Consider the following 6,836-nt stretch of genomic DNA (forward strand, 5'->3'; position numbering starts at 1 on the left):
GCCACACCTCCTAATAGTGCCACGTTCCAATAGTGGCTCCTAATAGTGTCATTTTTCTTTCAAACCACCACACCCTCCTTAAGACCCAATGCTTCCATGGTAGGTCAGAGCAAATACGTTTGCACTCAGTGTAGAAGGGAGAAGAGCGGATATGCCGCAGAGTGCTGGAGCAATCATATCACTCATTGCTTTATAATGTGTGTAAATTTGTTACCATCATTATTATTTATAATAACATGCCCTAATGACAAACTCTGCTTCACCATTGACGCAGTGACTTAATTTCTGTTGGAATGGCAGGAAATCTTAGTCCCAAAATATCGATCACTTAAAAATGTGATTTAAAGATTTTATTCTCTTCCCCAGGGAAATGGGCAAAACCCAAGCCCCATTGATTTGCCATCTGCACGCTCCTGACTTTATCCTCTCTTTTCCTTGGGGATGGTGGTGCTACTGTGCACAGTGAGATCTGCCTAACTCTGACTGGTGTGTCTCGATTCTTCCAGCAATTTATTGAGATCCTGAAAATCCAAGGAACCTGTGGTCTTGGGATGAACTGTATACTAGGAAAAGAGAGATGAAGATTATCTATTGTCTATCATCTATCTGTCTGTCTGCTTATGTGTTTATGTATCATTGATCACTCATCTACTTATCTATATCTGCGACTGAGCCCAAAAGCACGGCAGGAAGCTGGCGAGGGAAGTGCCAAAGGGATTGAAATCATCACTGTCTGGGATCAGAAAGTACCGCTTTCACTGTCCTCAATATAATTTCATTTTGGCCAGGTAATCACCATGATGACTCAGGGCTGTAATTTCTCTTCTAAAGCCCAAAAGAAAATGTAGCTTTGGCAATACTGTAAAGCTGGGAGTTAGATAATAAGAAATGAGATGGTCCCACTGCTGTAGGAGCCTGAGTTGCTCCTGCAGTATAATTGGGAGGTCTCCCGAGAACATGTTGTGCTGCAGAATAGCCTGGTCTGGGTGCCGGTATTTCAGCTGGCACAGCTCCCATCTCTGCCTCAGACTCTTTGTTCTGCCACCCAGGCTCCAGACAGTGGCAACAAAACATCACTCTGCATGGTCGTCTTTCTGGAAACCAGCTTCAGAATGGGACCAGCTTTATGGTTCGGCAATTGGGACATTTAAGCAAAAATAAAACTTAACCTTCAAGGAACCTGCTCGTGGAAAAAAAAATCCAACTTCATTAAAATAAAGCATTTCAAACCAGCCTCACTCACCATGTGGGAAACAATAAATTCAGCAACAGAACAGACAAAACTGCTATTGAATATTTTATTCTAGTCCAGTTTCAACCCTCTCATTCATTAGAAGCTTTAAATTTTCCTTTTGTGTGGTTAAATATGAAGTGAAGTGACAAGTCTTTGTTAGAGGCTTATTCCTTGTGTTAAATTATTATACATAGAGATGTTTTCCCACATTTGGACTCAGAGAAGCCACTGCTTTGTTACTCTTTGAAGGAAAACTGGATTCTTGTGGAGCAGAGGAAGGAGCTACCCTTCATTGAGGGCAGGAGAGGGAGAAACAGAGGAATTATGGGAAGGGTGTGGCCAGGAGCCGAGCAGTCCTGATTGACTCATCCCCAAGGCAGGGCAGCAAGGGAGAGCCAACCATATGTGAAGTCCTGCACTGACTTTGCCTAACAATTTTATTTCCCCCCAGGGAGGCATGAACTTCCAGAAGAAATGTTTATTGAGCTTTCCTTATGGGAGACACAGAGAAGGTGGCAAAAGAGAGAGAGAGAGAAAGAAAGAAAGAAAGAAAGAAAGAAAAAGGAAGAAAGAAAATGTTCAGAAATGACAAGGATTGCTTCCAATGTCGAGTTTTTTGCAGCAATAGTACAGACTACCAAATTTCTAATATTTTAGAGCCCAAGTTACTATGTATTATCTTACTGAGTTTAGCTTTATAGGGATCAACTTTATTAAATTGATTAACATGCCAATTAATTTTAATTAAGAAACTTATAAACCATGCGTATAAATACATACACTTATCTGAGAAGTCATTAATTAGAGCATATCTCTTACCCAACATAATTTTACATACCACCAAGTACAATAAATATGAAGAATGGTTCTGGACCTAAAGTCTAATTACAACTTGCTAAAGCTGTAGCCAGGTACTGCCAAGAAAATCATGTGTGCTCTGGCCCTGTTTATTACCACAATTCCTTTTGTCTAGCTACTGACATGTAAAAGCAGTTCTTAATTGATCTAAATAATAAAAACTCAAAGGCAGATATAGAGGGCAATGCTGAGAGATCAGAGAGAAGAAGGAGCAAGCCACTGCCAACTTTTACCTCCTTAGCGTCTCAGCAGACAAGAGATCAAGTTCCTGCTTCTTCCCACTTAACTCACCTCATCGCCTAGCCATCTCACTTCCTGTCTGTGCCCAGCCATCTCACTTCCTGTTTCCACCCAGCCATCTCACTTCCTGTCTGTCTGTACAGACCTCCAGACTTCTATGGTTAATTAGTGGCAAGCTCCATTCTCTGATCTCCCGACAGGCTTTATTTGTACAAGCAACATGTCACCACAGTAGCATGACTGTAGATATGATCCATATCTGTAATAGTTACTTGAGTTATTTTTTAATGAAGAAGATATATAAATATGTATATATATATATATGTATATAATGCTATTGTGAAGTCAAGAATCCCTTTCTGAATCACAACATATATATGAAATTAGTTTTTTTATCATTTTTTATTTTAATTTTAAATAGCTTGTTTTACATGTCAATCCCAGTTCCCTCTCCCTCCCCTCCTCCCGCACTCTCCTTCCCCCCCCACCCTCCCACCCTAATGCCAAATCCTTCCACATAGGGGATATCTAGAGTCTGTCATTTCACTCTGGGTAGGGTCCAGGCACTCCCCTAAGAGTCCAGGCTGAGAGAGCATCCCTCTTTGTGCTATAGGCACACGATGACTGTTTGTATTCCAGGGATAGACACTGATAGACAGCTCAGGGCCTCATAGGTTGCCCAGGCCTTCTCGCTGACACTGACATTTGGGGGGTCCAGATCAGTCCCATGCTGGCCTTTTTTTTAAGGCAGAAATTGCATAGTTGCTATGATTAGATTTAGAGCATTCTCCCAAGGGATGGGACACATGTTAAAGGCTTAGTCCATAGCTTATGTTGATACTGACAGGTGGTGTGACCTTCAAGATGTGGGACCTAGTATTGGAAAGTCAAGCATGCCCTCAAATGGGGATACCGTGAGCTCTAATTCTTCCTCATCTTTGTATGCTGGTGGCCATGAGGTGACTGCCTTTGCCACCTCATGCTTCTGTTATGATGTTCTGCCTTGCCACGGTCTCCAAAGCAAAGGAGCCTACCAGTTGTGAACTGAACCCTCTAAAACCATGAGTCGCCGGGCGTTGGTGGCGCACGCCTTTAATCCCAGCACTCGGGAGGCAGAGGCAGGCGGATCTCTGTGAGTTCGAGGCCAGCCTGGTCTACAGAGCGAGTTCCAGGACAGCCTCCAAAGCCACAGAGAAACCCTGTCTCGTAAAAACCAAAAAAAAAAAAAAAAAAAAAAAAAACCAAAACCATGAGTCAAAATAAACCTTTGCTCCTTATCAGATGACAATTTTTGGTATTTTGTCACAGCAACAGAAAACTCACTTAACACAGCAACCTTTGGTCTAATAGCAGTTGCAGGCTATATGGATCCAAATATTGCTTTATTGAAGTGTCAGGCCTCAGAGAACCAATAGTCTTGTAGGGGGGGGGAGGAGAGCATATGCTTGTAGCTGGTTCTTGAGGGAAGATGTGATTGGGGAGACTGCACTTTGCTTTGTGCTTGTCCTACACTCTGTGCCATAAGAATGTACTGGAAGAAATCACTGTGTTGGGCTGATGCATGGTGACTAGACACTGACAGTATTCTGAGTACTGTGGCTACTGGGAAGAAGATGAACATTCTACAGGCATTCTAGCTGGCATTTAATTTTGAAGAACTGCTACCCACCCCCGCTGGAACTCTGGAGTGCTTATACTCTCCCTAATCAGCCACCTATACCAGACATAGACTTTCTTTTCTTTGAAAGAAGACCTTATCCCCCACAGTCATATTTACATTTATCTGAGAAAACAATTTGGCAAAGAGCTCTCTGTAAGATGTATAGCTCATAGGGAAGTGAAACTGTTTCCTCAGGTTGGATAGCATATGATCCTTGGGCGGTCACTGCCTAGCCTGCACAGAGGGGCATCTGGCATCCATGGCTGATCCATGTTAAATGGCCTTTTCCCATTTGGTTAGTATAATAAACATGACCTCATTTAACTGTTTCAGATTTTTATTGTGGAATCTGACATTTGGGTCTGGAAGGCATGGTACACGGGGATTTTTAAGAGTGGAGTTATACTGGTGGAACTTTCTAAACAAGGGCGATAAAATGTAGTAATCATCCTTGAGCTCCACGGTCTACTTCAGAGTTCAGAGTTTCTGAACTCTCCATTCTCTTCATTGCTCTACGAAGCTAGCCACGAGGGAGTTCTTTTATTTGTAACCCCCTCACAAACTTTAATTATGTAAGCCTTTATAGTGAGGGACTGACTATTATGCTTTGGACTCAAATTCATAGCCACTCAAATATTTTAAAATTCTTAAAATTGAGAATTGCTGTTCATACACGTCTTAGAAAGTCTCAGGATTTGGAGTGCCTCAGAGGGAATCTACATTAATATTCGCATGGTCTCCGATGACCTTCAAACTGTTCTCTTTGAGGTGGATGAGCTTTGTTTGGCTTCCACAAGAATTTCTTATGTGCAGAAAACCCTTTCCCTGTCCACAGAAAGCTTCTGTAATGGCTTGGCATCAATAAACTTTATCAAGCTTCCCTAGCCAAATGATACATTTAAATGGAAACAGTGCCTCTTGGTTCATTCCTTAGCCAATGGGGATTGTTTATGAAGAAATGAGGGGAGAGAAGAGTGCTCTATTCAAATCACTAGTTTGCAAATGTAAAAATGTGATTTTTTTGTTTATTTCTTTTTTGAGATATGGTTTCTCTGCATAGCTCTGCTGTCCCGGAACTTAATCTTTTCTCCAGACTGGCCTTGATTTAAGAGATATGCTGACTCTGAGATATCATCTTACTCCTATCAGAATGGATAAAATCAAAAACACCAATGACAGTTTGTGCTGGAGAGGATGTGGAGAAAGGGAAACACTCCTCCACTGCTGGTGGGAGTGCCAGCTCATACATCCACTATGGAAATCAGTATGGAGATTCCTCAGGAAAAAGGGAATCAGTCTACCACAAGACCCAGAAATTCCACTCTTAGGCATATACCCAAAAGATGCCCATTCACACAACAAGGATGTCTGTTCCACTATGTTCATAGCAGCATTATATGTAATCGCTAGATCCTGGAAGCAACCTATATGCCCCACAACTGAAGAGTGGAGAGAGAAAATGTGGTACATTTACACATTGGAGTACTACTCAGTGGAAAAAAACAATGGAATCTTGAAATTTGCAGGCAAATGGATGGAACTAGAGGAAGCCATCCTGAGTGAGGTAATCCAGTCACAAAAAGACAAACATGGTATGTACTCACTCCTATATGGATTTTATATATGGATCAGGGGCGACTCAGCCTACAATCCCAGTGCCAGTGAGTCTGGCAAACAGGGAAGTCCCCAAGAGAGATGCATGATATACCAGAAAAGGGGAAAGAGGCAGATTGGGAGCATGAGGGGAGGGGAGAGGGAGCCAGGAAGAAGAGAGGGTATTAAGAGTGGGGGAGAAGAAGGTATGGGGGAGCAGGAAGGTTGAGTCAAGGTAAGAATAGAGGAGAGCAGGATGAGAGATACCACAATAGATTGAGTCATTATAAGCTTGAGGAGAGAGCTGACACTAGTGAGATCTCCAGAGATCTACAAGGAATACACCAACTGGCAAACTTAGCAATAGTGGAGAGACTACATTAAATGCCCCTCCTTGATGGTAAGGTTGATGAATATCTTATATGCCATCCTAGGACCTTTATCCAGTGACTGATGGAAGCAGAGACAGATACCCACAGCTAAACACTGAACTGAACTCTTGGAACCCAGTGACAGAGATGGAGGAGTGATGAGCAAAGGGGTCAAGACCATGATGGTGAAACCCACAAAGGCAGCTGACCGGATAAGGGGGAGCTCTTGAATCCCAGACTGATGCCTGAGAGGCCAACAGGGGACTGATCCAGACTCCATGAATGTAGTCTCAGTGAGGAGGCCACAGAAATCACTGGTGCCTTGGGTAGTAGATCAGTGTTTACCATGGTTTATGAATGATTTTTGGGAGCCCATTCTAAATAGAAGGATGCTCTCTCAGCCTGGACACATGGGGGAGGGCCTAGGTCCTGCCATGGATGAAATGACAGACTTTAGAGATTCCCCTAAGGAGAGCCTCACCCTCCCTGGGGAAAGATGTGGGGATTGGGTGGGGGCTGGGGAGCTGGTGGAGGGACAAGGGAGGAGGGGTGGGAGAGGGAGTTGGGATTGACATGTGAAGCATTCATTTTTTTTTTTTTTTTTTTTTTTTTTGGTTTTAGGAGACAGGGTTTCTCTGTTTTGTTTTGGAGGCTGTCGGTCCAGCCTGGCCTCGAACTCACAGAGATCCACCAGCCTCTGCCTGGCAACATTCATGTTTCTAATGTAAATAAAAACATTACAAAAAAGAAAAAAATTAATAATTTTTAAAGAACTGTATTGGGTTGGGGATTTTGTCAGGTAGATTTTAGTTGCGCTTGTCAAAAATTAAAGAAGTGCCACGTGTGATGAGAGGTGAGTCAATCTGCTTCATTGTTGACA

This window comes from Mesocricetus auratus, unplaced genomic scaffold, assembly GCF_017639785.1.
Source record: "Mesocricetus auratus isolate SY011 unplaced genomic scaffold, BCM_Maur_2.0 Super-Scaffold_6731, whole genome shotgun sequence".
NCBI classification, from domain to species: Eukaryota; Metazoa; Chordata; class Mammalia; order Rodentia; family Cricetidae; genus Mesocricetus; species Mesocricetus auratus.